The following is a 15,250-nucleotide window of genomic DNA, read 5'->3' on the forward strand; positions in this document are numbered from 1 at the left end:
ACAGAGCGACGCCTGATCTTGCAGAGCCCAGCAGGAGTCGGTGCTCTGAAGGTTCTGCAGTGGGATTGCCTTTCCCCTGCAGTTCCCCACTCCTGGCGACTGCCCGTGCCGGAGTGGCACCGTAGAGCTAGCCCAGAGCTCCGGTGTGGCCAAGAGCAGCGTCACTCACAGATGTTATCACTACAACAGGAGTCGATACTAAGGATCCAGCGCGCATCTCTGGAATTGTCCGCCCGCGGGACGTGCACAAAACCTGCGTGATAGAGTCAGTTCTAACAGTCATCACTGTGCAACTTATATCTATATGCTGTTATTTTGGGATCCGGAAACAGTACAAGATCAGACGGTAATTTATTGATTTTTCTCCAGAGTTTTCTTAAAACTCTGCACACAGCACTGGGAGCCTGACGCATAGTCATGCTGCTGTGCACTTGTTTGTAGTCAATGGTAGTCCACAGAATTCTGCTGAGAGTTCTGCTGCTGCCCGGGCCTTTCATTGGCCTCCGAATTGCTGGGCCTTGTCCTGAGGAGCCCACTTGTGCTGCAGCCAATGCTGGCTCCCACAGGGGCTGCCTGGCCAAGAGCAGCCCCAGGAGCGGCAGGCAGAGGCAAAGCAAGGTGGGCAGGAGGAAGAGTGGGAACGAGATTGCCCTTGAAAGGCAGAGGTGCTCTGGGGCCTGCTCCTGGCCAGGGACCCTGCCCAGAGCCATCCCCTGCTCGCTGGGGCCTTGAGGGGCAGCTCTCCAGCTGGGCCAAGCTGTGCCAGCAGCTGCAGCCGTGCTGGGGAGCCTTGGCCGCTCTGGGCCCTGCTGTGCAGGAGGGGCCCTGTGTGCTAGTGGCAGCTGGAGGCCTCAGCCACCTCTTCTCTCCACAAGAACATCTCTGCAACTCCAGCTTCCTGGCGAAGAATGTGCCACTCTCCCTCATCCACAGGAAGCTTGGAGACTGTCTGGTTTTACTGTGCACCTACACGGTCTCAGAAGCAGGATTTGCCCTGTAAAGAAGAGCACCAGCACTCCCGGCCTCCCCCACAGTCCCCCAGCCCGGCTGTGATCCCCATTTCCCCTGAGATCCCCCCACCTCCTCCCCTCCCAAGCCAGCCGCCCTGGTCCAGCTAGGACTGAAAGTGGGCCAGCCACGGTAGGCCTTGGGCCACCAAGAGCTTGGGGCATCTGCTCTTTGCCACATATAACACTTGTTGCCTATGGGTAACAACCAGAGGCAGTTTTCTTACTGTTTTCCATTCAATAGGAAGGGCTGAATATTCTTCCCATGCCCACCTCATCCTTTGCTCTTTTGATTTTTATGCAGCTAGGTGCTGGCTTAATCTCTTCATAGAGCTTTATAACTTTGCATGTTTTCCCCACCTACCAGGCCAAAAAAAAGAAATAAAAACGTTTTCAATTCATATTTCATTTTTAGTGTGATTGGGCAACTCAAATTTGGAGCAACTCCTTTTCCATTTCCCTTTTCCATCCTACCTACAAAAAGTTCATCTGTACATGCAAATCAACAGAATTACTGAGATTTGCCTCAAAGCCCAGAGGAGAATCTGGCACAAAATATTCTCCCTGTGTACTGCCCAGCAAGGAACATTCAGAGAAAAATACAGTGGCAGCTGAGGCTCGTGGAACTCCCAGAATCCTGGGCCTGAAGAGGAGGCAAACACAACCTGGCAGTGGCTGAGGGCACTTCTCCTCACAGACTCCTCTGCATGTGTGTCCCTTCAGGAGGGGAAAGCTTTTAAACCTTAGCCTTACCTTCCTCCTGTGCTAAAATGTAAGGCTTCTCCTTACATTTACAGAGAAAATACTGGGCTACAAACAATTCTCCATTCCTCACCAAAGCTACTCAGGTACTCGACTTCAACAGCAAAACCAAATGTGGTCAGAAATTTCCCATCAAAGCCCATTTGCAGAGAAACCTCACCATATGTTAGCAAATATTTATTAGCACCAGTGCACGCAAGAGATTGCTCCTTTTTTTGTCCCAGAGAGAATATTAGAATCATTTGTTCTTGACAGGACTCCTTGGACAGCCCCCAGAGCCGCCTCCTCACCACGCCTTGCCTGGGCTGTTCATGCAGTCTGGTAGCACCACCTGACTTTGCCACCCTGTCCAGACCTTGGGCACGGCTGGTGCCACAATCCCCTCTGGTGCCACAGTCCCCTCCTGGCTCGTGGCGTGTCCCTGCTGCTGGAGGAACCCTGCTCGTGCTGCTGCCTGTTCAACCAGACCGGTGTGCTACTTCCCAGACAAAGAGAAACTAAAGTCACTGCTTTGGGCCTCTTAAAACCCACATAGCAACAGCATAAAGTCACCTCATCTACAGAGGTGAGGAGGCCTGAGTGAGCAGAAGGTCAGCTTTCAAGCACACTAGGTTTTTAATTTAGTGGACTCACTCAGTCATTCACAAGCCTTACTTGTCAAACTGGACTGTGTCATGCTCTTGTCTTGTTCGTGTTAGAGAGGAGTCAGGGAGAAATTAGTTAAGAAACCAGAAACACTGAGGGCGCTTAGGCTTGGCTGACAAACGGAGCATGGCGACACCAGCCTACTTTGCCTGCATCCCTTTTCCTGCTGGATAAAATTGGACACGGCTCCACTGAGGGCACCGTGGAAATGGTTCTGATCTGTGATTCCTTTCCAGCCCAGACCCCGTGCTTATCCCCTCTCCCTAATAAACCTGTTCCTGGGAAGTATCAGCGAGAGGGTCTCCTCCATCCTTCTGCCATCACCCACAGAGCGACGCCTGATCTTGCAGAGCCCAGCAGGAGTCGGTGCTCTGAAGGTTCTGCAGTGGGATTGCCTTTCCCCTGCAGTTCCCCACTCCTGGCGACTGCCCGTGCCGGAGTGGCACCGTAGAGCTAGCCCAGAGCTCCGGTGTGGCCAAGAGCAGCGTCACTCACAGATGTTATCACTACAACAGGAGTCGATACTAAGGATCCAGCGTGCATCTCTGGAATTGTCCGCCCGCGGGACGTGCACAAAACCTGCGTGATAGAGTCAGTTCTAACAGTCATCACTGTGCAACTTATATCTATATGCTGTTATTTTGGGATCCGGAAACAGTACAAGATCAGACGGTAATTTATTGATTTTTCTCCAGAGTTTTCTTAAAACTCTGCACACAGCACTGGGAGCCTGACGCATAGTCATGCTGCTGTGCACTTGTTTGTAGTCAATGGTAGTCCACAGAATTCTGCTGAGAGTTCTGCTGCTGCCCGGGCCTTTCATTGGCCTCCTAATTGCTGAGCCTTGTCCTGAGGAGCCCACTTGTGCTGCAGCCAATGCTGGCTCCCACAGGGGCTGCCTGGCCAAGAGCAGCCCCAGGAGCGGCAGGCAGAGGCAAAGCAAGGTGGGCAGGAGGAAGAGTGGGAACGAGATTGCCCTTGAAAGGCAGAGGTGCTCTGGGGCCTGCTCCTGGCCAGGGACCCTGCCCAGAGCCATCCCCTGCTCGCTGGGGCCTTGAGGGGCAGCTCTGCAGCTGGGCCAAGCTGTGCCAGCAGCTGCAGCCGTGCTGGGGAGCCTTGGCCGCTCTGGGCCCTGCTGTGCAGGAGGGGCCCTGTGTGCTAGTGGCAGCTGGAGGCCTCAGCCACCTCTTCTCTCCACAAGAACATCTCTGCAACTCCAGCTTCCTGGCGAAGAATGTGCCACTCTCCCTCATCCACAGGAAGCTTGGAGACTGTCTGGTTTTACTGTGCACCTACACGGTCTCAGAAGCAGGATTTGCCCTGTAAAGAAGAGCACCAGCACTCCCGGCCTCCCCCACAGTCCCCCAGCCCGGCTGTGATCCCCATTTCCCCTGAGATCCCCCCACCTCCTCCCCTCCCAAGCCAGCCGCCCTGGTCCAGCTAGGACTGAAAGTGGGCCAGCCACGGTAGGCCTTGGGCCACCAAGAGCTTGGGGCATCTGCTCTTTGCCACATATAACACTTGTTGCCTATGGGTAACAACCAGAGGCAGTTTTCTTACTGTTTTCCATTCAATAGGAAGGGCTGAATATTCTTCCCATGCCCACCTCATCCTTTGCTCTTTTGATTTTTATGCAGCTAGGTGCTGGCTTAATCTCTTCATAGAGCTTTATAACTTTGCATGTTTTCCCCACCTACCAGGCCAAAAAAAAGAAATAAAAACGTTTTCAATTTATATTTCATTTTTAGTGTGATTGGGCCACTCAAATTTGGAGCAACTCCTTTTCCATTTCCCTTTTCCATCCTACCTACAAAAAGTTCATCTGTACATGCAAATCAACAGAATTACTGAGATTTGCCTAATGCCCAGAGGAGAATTTGGCACAAAATATTCTACCTGTGTACTGCCCAGCAAGGAACATTCAGAGAAAAATACAGTGGCAGCTGAGGCTCGTGGAACTCCCAGAATCCTGGGCCTGAAGAGGAGGCAAACACAACCTGGCAGTGGCTGAGGGCACTTCTCCTCACAGACTCCTCTGCATGTGTGTCCCTTCAGGAGGGGAAAGCTTTTAAACCTTAGCCTTACCTTCCTCCTGTGCTAAAATGTAAGGCTTCTCCTTACATCTTCCTGGACAATCTTGGCAAAGTGAAGGAGCTGGAAGTGAGAGCTAATGAGGTGCTACATCTGCAAATACACATTTAGCAGCTGGAATCACAACTGCAGCACTACAGGTTGGTTAGAGTCTTTCCAAAAGAGCCTATAAAATCTCTGCAAAATACAACAAGATGGACCAAAGAGGTTGAAATCAAAAATCCAAGAACAGGAGAGAAATATGGAAATATTCCTAGCTGATACAGAATCAGCTCCATTAAGTGAAGAAACAAGAGCCCTAGAAAGGAAACATTAATACACAATAGAAGGTGTCTGTAGTAGATTATTTCCTGTCAGGTTGATAATGGTTTCTCTTTAGGCACCCTAGAAATATTCTTCTATTTTAAAAATTGGACAGTAAAGAAAATCTGCACAATTTTTGCTTGACTACTGTCATCAATACCAGCTCCTTGTTCTTGTGAGGCGAGGGGCTATTGGGGGTCAGGTGTCCTTTTTTTAGTTCTGGCTTGCCCATGGAATTTTTACCCATTAGTTGCAGGGACAACCTAACTGTGGGTACTTGGTGGGTGCTTGACAAAAAACAGAGTTTGGCTGGGCTCAGAGGGGGAAGCGGGGCAGGAAAAAAGGAGGGTGGGGACAATTTTGCGGGCTTTCTTCAGGTTTGGAGAAGAACACTTTGGGTGCGGAGCTGTTGCGGTGGGGAGAAGGGAATTTCGCCATCACCCAGACGGAGCGGCTGCTTCTTCTCCTTCTTCCCTCTTTGTTGGTGGCCTCGCACCCCCTGTCCTGCCGGGACGTGTGGCAGTGCCAGCCACCGCTGCAGAGCTGCTGATCCACCTCAGCCACCAGCCCAGGATCTCAGCTCATCCCTGCTGTTCCAGCCGGCTGTTCCTCAGAGCCCTGCAGGAGCACCGGGACTGCCCGCCCGTGGGGGTTTGTGAAGCAAAGCCTCTCCTCCATCCCTTCCCGTCTCGGCCGAGAAAGCTGCCACGGGGTCCCTGGTTCTGTTTTCTTGCTAATGCTGTAGTTATTGTTGTTTGTTTGCCTGGTTATACTAGGAAAGAACTGTTTTTCCTATCCCTAGATCTCTGCCTGAAAGCCCCTTGATTTCAGAATTATAATAATTCGGAGGGAGGGGGTCTACATTCTTTCATTCCAAGGGAGGCTCCCGCCCTCCCTAGCAGACAGACACCTGTCTTCTAAAACCAAGACAGGGGCATCTCGGCAATTTGTTCCAAGTGGCACAAAAGTTGAGAGGAGGCTGTAGGTGTGGCATGTGCTAAACAGATCTGCAGGTGATAACGACATCCTTGGACAGGAGCAGGGACTGATGGCACTCAACGAACTGAACTTAGAGAGCGGAATGAAATGTTAAATTTGCACGGCCTTGTCTGTAAAAACACTCAGATTCTTCTGGATGAACTGATGTCATCTCATTTTATTTTCTAACTTTGCCTGGAGCTGATACTGTTTTCTACTAAAGGGTGTAAGAAGTTTTGTACTACAGACAAGTCTGCCAAAAACCACATGGCTTCAAGTTTTGGAAGAAGTTAGCTGCAGCAGGTGAATATATTCCATCACATGAAGCGCAGACTACTTGTGGGTCTCTAGTCATGGAAGACTCAGAAGCTAAGTAAGGAAATCAGATTACTCTCATTGGGAACACTTTGAAGGAGCATTTTGATTTCACAAGAAGGGATAATGGAAGGTATTGTTATTTATGATAGAGAGAACCGTACAGAGCGATTTAAATAGATTAATTTAGCAGTGTGGAAAACGTATAGCATCTCTTTCTGTGAAAGGGTTGCGTTTATTTCAAATGCAAAAGTATTTCAAAGCTAATAATAATAACAATAACAATAATAATAATAATAGCAAAACCTTGATTTCAAATCCAGTCACGTAATTGCAAGTTCATTTATCCCCAGTGTGCTTTCTGCCCGGGGACGGCAGCTCAGATCAAAGGTGCACACAACAAAGGCGGCGAGCGCGGATGGGCAGCGGCAGGCAGGCAGGGCAGCTCAGCACCACGGGACACACCTGGGGAGAGGGACACACCTGGGGACAGGGACACACCTGGGGACAGGGACACACCTCGGGAGAGAGGGACACACCTGGGGACAGGGACGCACCTCGGGAGAGGGACACACCTGGGGACAGGAACACACCTCGGGAGAGGGACACACCTGGGGACAGGGACACACCTCGGGAGAGGGACACACCTGGGGACAGGGACACACCTGGGGACAGGGACACACCTCGGGAGCAGCCCGAGCCCAGATCCGCCCCACAGCCGATGCTCTAGGACACGCTAGAGCTGCCAGCACCAAGGCTGGAGGTCAGGAATGAGGAGGGGGCTCTTTGGGTGGGCTCCAGGGAGCAGCTTCTACACCCAAAGTCACAAAGACAAAAAACAGCGCCCGAGGCTCTGTGAGGACTCTTATCCTGGGAAGGATTAGGGGGAGGTTTCAATTTCTCAGCAAATCAGGGAGAGCCAGGGGAGGTACAGAAGGTGGGGTTTACCATGCTCTAACAAATGGCGAAACACAGGGAGGGGACACAGACTGACAAGCAGAGAAACAATCCACTGGGGCGTCGTGGTTTGGGGGAATTCCAAAGGGGAGGCCAAGCCGGGGGTTGGCACAAGGGGGGATTGACAGGGAACCTGCTGGAACAAGGGACAGGAATTGGGGTGGATTGGCACTCAAGGGGAAAGGCATAACACAGGATTGACAGCCCAGGGGGGAGGCACAGGGAACATTTCAGGGTGAAGAGGCAGGGCTGGGACAGGGATTGGCAGGCGACTGAGGAGCTACAGCTTGGGGTGAAGCAGCTGAGCTGCGGGGTGGCAGAACATCCCGAGGGAAGGGAACACAGTATTCACAGCATGAAGAGCACAGATGCACCGCAGCACTCATCTCTGGGTTCCTCCAGTTCCTGGGGCACAGAAATCCCTCCCTTTTCCAGCCCTAATCCTGCCAGGGAGGCTCCTGCATGGAGAACACCACCAGCCAGGTGTGGATGTCACCTGTGCTCCAGGGGTGTCCTTGTCCTTGAGTCTCCTCCTGCAGCCTGCAGAAAGGCTCCCAATAACATTGAAATGGCTAGTTTTAATGGAGTTCTGTGTTGAAACAGCTCACAATGGGCAAGATGAATGTGAGCTGGGAGAGCTGCTGAAGTACATAAAGAAAACCAGGCACTGCATTGTTTTTAAAGGTAGGTTTGTGAACCATCCATCAGCTCAACATGCAGAGATCTGAGTTCACTTGGCAGGGGTTTATTATTTTTGGTGAAGGTAAGCAAACCAATGCTTTTGGATTTTGGTTTGCATTTTAACCAAGCTTAGAATGAAGCAACTTTTTCAGTGACAGAAGTCTTCCCAGCACCCTGGGGACATATGCTGCCATGCCAAGCTTTATAAAAATGCTTTCTGTTTTCCATTGCTTTAGAAGCGAAACTGTGAACCCGTGATCTGGCCCAGAATATAATATATCAAGTGCCAGGTCTGGGGTGAGGGCTATAAAACAGGTGTAAAAAAGCTTATGTGGCTTAGATTGTGTATCCTTAAATTTAAAGGGCTTCCCAACCCTCCTTGATTAAACAAATTCATCTGCACACACTGGTTATGTACCTAGTGGATGTGGTGCATTGTAAAATCACTCTAGATTTTATATTTTAGAAGATTAATTTGTCCTTTAAAAGCTGCACCCTGTCTGATGTTAAACCCCAGGATACATCAGCTTGTTTGTCTCTTGTTAAACCCTGCAGAAGAGACCACTGGTCAGAGATGAGCCTGAACCCATCTCTGCAAGTAAAAACAGTGAAGTTCCAACTCAGTCATTTGATGCGTGTCTCCACTAAAAGTGCATTTGAACCTCAAAGCTTGGATTCAGATCAAAATATCCACTGAGGGGGAGATGGAAACCTAACTTTGTCTTTTTCCTAATTTCATCCACAACTGGTAGTCTGGAAACATGTTTTGTTTGGAGAAATCTGCTTTATATCACATGCTACGAAGAGCTACAATCCTGTGATTATCATTTGACTTTTAGGTGAAATACTACTGGAAATAAAGATTTTTAAATTGCTCAGTTAGTCGAGATACAAAAAACCAGGATCAGCTGTGAAGAATCACAGAATGATCTTAGGACACTGAATGATGGGATGGTGGCAGGAACCACATATATGAAATCAGATTCATTTTGGGGGCTAAAAACCAAAATTAACCCCAAGCAATGCTTTCAGCTCCAGTGAAGCAGATACAGTAATGAACTTAGAGGTTATTACAGCTGATGAAGAGTTATATCCTTGAGCTTTATAACTCCAAGACTGCATCTGCAGTTATTAAGCTGCAGGGAGGAAAGCAAATAAAATATAAAATGTGTTACAAAGGAAACAGAGAACAATACAAAGAAAATAATTATGCACATTCACAGAATATGTGTATCAGAGCAAGGAAATTCATGATCATTTCACTGAAACGAATTAAAGTGAAAGTGAAAAGAATAGGCAAGGAGACTAGGTCCATTTTTAATGCCTTTATTGAGGTCAGCTGTAGGTGGGGGAGCTTGACCACTGCTATTCGCAATGGACGACCCAGAGGAGGAGGCGTTCAGCTTTGCCACATGGCAGAGCTGGGGCTTCCGTCCTCATGACAGTCCCTAGGAAGACACTGGCTCGTTGTAAATCTTGGGTAGTCATGGATAGCAAGTGTTGTTTTAGCTATGGCAACGAGGTCCAGAACATCAGTCAGCTGCCCAACGTTCTCCCTTGCTCCTCAATGTAGTTTAGAGTCTGGTTTGTGCCATGGCTCGCTGATTCTAGGGGTCTTCAGATGTTAATCCCACTTCTCCTGGGTGTTACCCCCCCATGGGAGTTGGGCTCATCTACACACTGGGTGCTGTCATCGGTGCCATAGGGGGGTACTGGGTGCAGCAGAGGCAATAGACAAGGCCATGTGGCATTAACAAGGCTGTTACAACAACATTGATAGTTACCAAACATGACACAGCATGAGGTATTTTAACAAAGAAGGCACGTTACGGTGACAACATTCTACTGTTTAAACTGTAAACATCTTTGTATACTGGTCAGGAGGTCACATTTTACTCCTCACAATATCCCTCCTCTGTCTTTTTGATCGGGCCTTGGGCCCGCATTGGTTCGGCTCCTCTGGCTCCTGGAAATACAGTCTTCTCAACTTCCAGTATTGAACCTTTTGGGCAGTTTGATGTTTTTGATTTTGAGTTTCTATTCTCATCATTTTGATTTGCTCTTGATCCGTTACCCCTGGGATTTGGAGGCTTGCTCGGAGTGTAGATGTTACTGTTCATATTAGGCATGGGAGTAGACATGGTAGGAACAGAAAACTTACGAATGCGCTAGCTATGATAAACACCGCTTTCTTCCACCATCCTCCTTCAAATGACCAAAAGTCATCCCACCAATTGGAATTTATCAGGGGAGTCCAATCTTGGGTACCCATGTATGCAATTTTACGTATTTCTTTAGAGGTATTTTTGATTACTTCAGCTTTGTCATCGATCACGAAGCAGCACTCCAATGAATTAAACTTCCCACAAACTCACCCATCATCAGCTAATAAATAATCTACTGCGAGCCAGATTTGGTAAACTACAGCTCGAGTCTGGGCTAACTGATTGCTAATGTGGTCTAGAGCAAGGGCTGTTTTGTTAGAGACAATCTCAAGTACTGCTTTGTGTCAAATTATTCTGTTCAACATGTAAATTGGAGTACGATAACTCCAAGATCCATCTTGGGCCCAAGTGGCTGGCCCATATGATCTGATTATTTCTTCTGGGGTCCAGATTTTTCCTTTCCGTTCCTGAGCACTCCCCATGTCAATTATATGTCATTTCATTCGGTTAGCTCTTTTTAGGTCATCATAGAGTGGAACTCCTAGACTTGATCCCGACTCCTTTGGGAGGAGGAAGAAAGCAGGTTTGATAATTCATACAGTGCAACTCCCTCCCCAGTCCCCAGGGAGATGGGTGTTTGCTGTATTCCCACAGATCAAAAATAGGTGTTCAGGAACTTTCCAGAAATCATCTTGTACCTCGATAGGGCATTCCCAGTATTTGGATAGCTCTCTGACTCCCCAAAAGGGGTTTATCCCTTTCTCAGCACATTCGTATAGCCTATATTCTTCATGGTAAATACACTTTTCCCCCTTTTCCCATGGACCAATATCGATTGGGTCCTCGAGGAACCCAATGACTATTTACCTCCTTTACTATCAAGTACCTTTTGCAAGCCGTTTTTCCCACTTGGGTTTTATACCTCTTCCCTGCTCTTTTTATACATCCTTCACCAATCACAATTTCAAACCCCACTGCTCTCTTCTCCTCTCCCCTATAGCTTGGGGTTTTTGTTCCATTAATTTCCATCTCAAAATTTCAAATGGTCCCAAACTGATTCCTTCCCATGGCCAAATTGCAGACATTTGGGTATTCCCACAAACCCAACAGTTTGTAAGATTCAGTTCTTTACTGATCTTTCCTATTAAGTCTATGAACAGATTCTTTCCTAGACGTTCATCTAAGCTTCCCTTTTTCCCTATTAGTGACTTTTCCTTTACCATGTCATCCAATCCTTCACGTTTGAAACAGAACCAAGCTTCTTCTACAGGGCATTCCTCAAGCAGGCGCTGCCTAAATGAGGCAGCATTTCTCGTAACCCAATCTGTTTTCCCATTCTCTTGGCAGGTGCCCAACTGGGAATGATCAAAACAAGTGGGATTAATGTTTGTATGGACCCTCATTAGGGACCCAAGGTTCTCTCCATCATAAAGAGGGTGATAGCACTTTGTACATCCAGCTCCTGTACCCTCTACAATGTTATTCATGAGTAGGACTAGTATCAGTCCTCCCAAGAGTCTGGTATGAGCCATTTGTGGTGTGGCAGGCTTCATGGCTCACCTGCTCTTTGGCCTCACCTGGTCTTGCCTCTTGGGTCTGGGAGTTTTCCTGGAAGAGATGGTAGAGCCCTCTCGTTGTTCCCACTTTCTATTAATTTAATAGCCCTTAGGGAATGCTCTGCAGGAGATGTTGGTCTTCAATACCTTTCCTTTAACTTCCAGTCTTATAATTTGGTTCCATAACTGTTAACAATAACCATCAGTATAACTGTTCCAATAATACCAGTTAACAATAACCATTGGTATAACCGTTCTTACAATGATAGCCTGCAATAACCATCGATATAACAGTTCTTACAATGACAGTTGGCAATAACCATCGATATAACCATTGTCCTAGAGTGACTACCTTTAAGATAGCTTTGAGAGCTAAAGAAGTTAAAGCTGCTGAAAGCTGATGAGAGTTTTTTCTTCTGACCAATTATTGGTCATTTCTGAGAACTGGCAGCAGTTTTAACCATTAAGAAGTGAGATCAACTTGTGAACACCACCTTAAGATGTAAAGCCAGAGTTCTCTTGTTTTCTTTAGTTTCCAGCTTCTGACGAAATAACAAAGCTCCGTCTCGACCTCTCTCCCCGCCCCTCGCCCTCCCCCTCCAGGCCGGACAAAGCCGCAAAAAGCAAGGAACAGAAACGGAGCTGGCCAGCCTGACTGGGTTTGCAGTTTCTGCCGCTGACACCATGAACATCTGCAACTTTCCAAGACTTTAACTCTTTTACTACCTAGATGAAATTTACAGATTACTCCTTTTCCCAGAAAAAGAAAAAAGGACATGAAAAAGTCATCATAAAACCATTAAAGACAGTGAAAAAAAGAGTTAAGTTTTAGATAAAGAAGAGAATAAAGAGATGCTTTAATTAAGCTGAAATATTTTTCTGTTGAAGCTATAGAAATGGACAATAGTGTTCTGAAAAAAAACTCCTTTAATTCATGACAGAGTGTATTGAGAAGAACGGAGTGTTCAAAGTGTGAATTTTGAGCAAAAAGTGGAGTAGTTGTGATACAGTGAAGTGCTGGAACAGAAGGGAAGAAGTAATAGTTGAAGATTTGAGAGGCTGTTTGAAGCAAAGGAAAAACTTGTTTCCAGAGAAGCTCACAGAGACAAATAAAGAGGACTTCTGCCTTTAAATAGCTCATCCTTAAAAATGACTTCCCTAGACTCATTTGACCCATAACACACCTCAGAGTGACGTGAAATAAGAAGAGAAAACTGATGACAGATTTCCAGGCAGCTGACATCAGAGAAATAGAAAGATATAACTGAAATCGTTTTCTTGTGAGAAACTCCATAAATTAGCAGAAAAAAGACTTCTGTTTCTCTACAAAGACTGATGAAAAGACTAGCAAAAACTGAGACTGTTTTAAACACTAAAATTCCAAAGTTTTTTGTCTCTATGTTGTCATGTAAACAAAACAATGGTTAAGTAATGAGAAAGAAAGGAGTTTTCTGGAAGTTTTATTCTGGTTTTCTTATTCTTGTAATTTTCTTAATAAACTTTCTTTATTCCTTTTAAGTTTTAAGCCTGTTTTGCTCTTTTTCTAATCCATATCTCACAGCAAAAAATAAATAAGTTTTCTAGTGATTTTTTAGTTACTGCTTTAAAACCAAGGGGAGAGGTTTGGGAAAGGAATCCCTTTTCCTGAGATCTTCTAATGTCCTTCCAGTAATTCCTAAGTATTTACGTGTTATTGCCTCTCATTCTGAATAATCTCTTGCACGGTATGGTGTTATCAGGAAAGGGAGCCCGAACATCATCTCACATGGGGAGACCCCAAGGTCTGATCGAGGCCTCGCCCTAACTTTTAAGAGGGCAAGGGGTAGACACTTGAGCCAGTTCATTTGGGTTTCAGCCATTAATTTGGTCAACACATTCTTTAGGGTTTTGTTCATCTTCTCCACTCTCCATGAGCTCTGGGGGTGCCATGGAGTGTGTAATCTCCATTTCATCCCCAGAGCTCTGATTGTTGCTTGTAACATTTGGGCAATAAAATGTGCCCCCTGTCAGCATCGAGGTAATTAACTAGCCCCTCTCTGGGAATGATGTGCTCTAATATAATTTTGGCAACCACTTCTGCTGTTTCTTTCTTAGTTGGGAAGGCTTCTACCCACTGAGTAAGATGATGAACTATTACTAATAGGTGTTTGTAACCTTGTATAGGAGGCATCTCTGTGAAGTATGCGTGTGTGTTTTGGAAGGGTCTAAAGGTTAGTTCTTTCCCTCCAGGCTCAGTTTTCCTCATTACCTTCTGGTTCACCTTTTGACAGATTATACACCCTTTGGTTATAGCTTTTGCTAAATCATATATCCCAATACACAGATTTTCCCTTAAGAAGTGGTCACATAAACCTTGGGTTCCCCAATGGGTAAATACATGTGTCTTGGTTAGTATCTTTCAGGCTAAAGCGGTGTTTAAAAATCTGTGGCCATCAGACGTAAACCACTTCTCTTGTTTCCCTTGATGCAGTCTCAATTCTTTAATTGCTTTTAGTTCTTTTTTTACTGAATATTGGTTCTTCCCCCTTCTCTGTCCCAGGTGGTGTGTTATTTAATTTGAGAATTCTTATTGGCTCCTCCAGATCCAAGGCTGTTTCTTTGGCTATCCTGTCGGCTAATTGATTTCCCCTCTCTTCCAAGGTACTCCCTTTCTGATGTCCCCTGATGTGTACTACCACTATTTCTACGGTAGTTTAGTAGTCTAGGTTTAGTAGACTAGGTAGGACGGTAGTCTAGGTTTAGGCAGAGATTCCAATACAGATCTTATTCATTCTTCATGTACCAAATTCTTCTCTTTTGAATTCAAATATCCCTGCTCTTCCCATATTTTCCCAGAAGTGTGGACTATTCCGAAAACGTATCATGAATCAGTGTAAATAGTCCCTCTATCTCCTTCTAACAAATCCAATCCTCTTTTTGGGGCATATATTTCACAGTGCTGGGCTGACCAGTTGAGAGGTAATTTCCCTTTCTCTAGAATTTCCATGTTTTCTCTTTCTGTCCTTACAAGTACTGCATATCCCAAGTTTCTTTTGCCCTCCACTACTCTTGAGGACCCATCAACAAATCATATCTTTCCACAGGGCAGAGGTACGTCTTCTAGATCTCCCCTTACTTTAGTCTGTAGATTTACAAATTCTAGACAGTCATGTTCTAGCTCAGGTAAGGGTTCCCCCGCTAGAAATTGTGCTGGATTTAAGCTTTATGAGGTGACCAATTCTAAACTATTTGTATTCATCAAGATAATTTCATATTTCAATCTCCTGCAATCCTTTAGCCAGTGTTGGGCCCTCTGACTCAGGACAGTTTTAAGATCATGTGAGTGTGAATTTTAAACTTTCCTTGCAAAGTCAATTTTTGGGTTTCCTCTATCAGAGTAGCTGCTGCTTCTATTGCTTTTAGGCAGGTTGGCCACCCTCGAGCTACTGGATGTAATAGTTCTGACAGGTAAGCTACTGGCTTTTGGCACCCTCCCCACTCTTGAGTCAATACTCCATAAGTGGCTCCTTCCTCTGTATTTATAAACAGATATAATTCTTTCTTAAGGTCAGGTAGGCTTAAAATTGGTGCTGAAGATAACTTCTCTTTTAGATCACTCAGTTGCTTCTCATCTTCAGCTGTGCATTCTATGGGTTCAGGATCCACTAGCTTATTATGGAGAAACCTCACACTCTGGGTGTACTGGTCCAGCCACGATTTACCATACCCAAAAAGACCTAAGAGTTTCCTTACATCTCTTTTGGTTTTGAGTGGAATAGATAAGATGCCAGATATTCTTTCAGGGCTCAGC

This window comes from Cyanistes caeruleus, chromosome 11, assembly GCF_971803275.1.
Source record: "Cyanistes caeruleus chromosome 11, bCyaCae1.hap1.1, whole genome shotgun sequence".
Lineage (NCBI taxonomy): Eukaryota > Metazoa > Chordata > Aves > Passeriformes > Paridae > Cyanistes > Cyanistes caeruleus.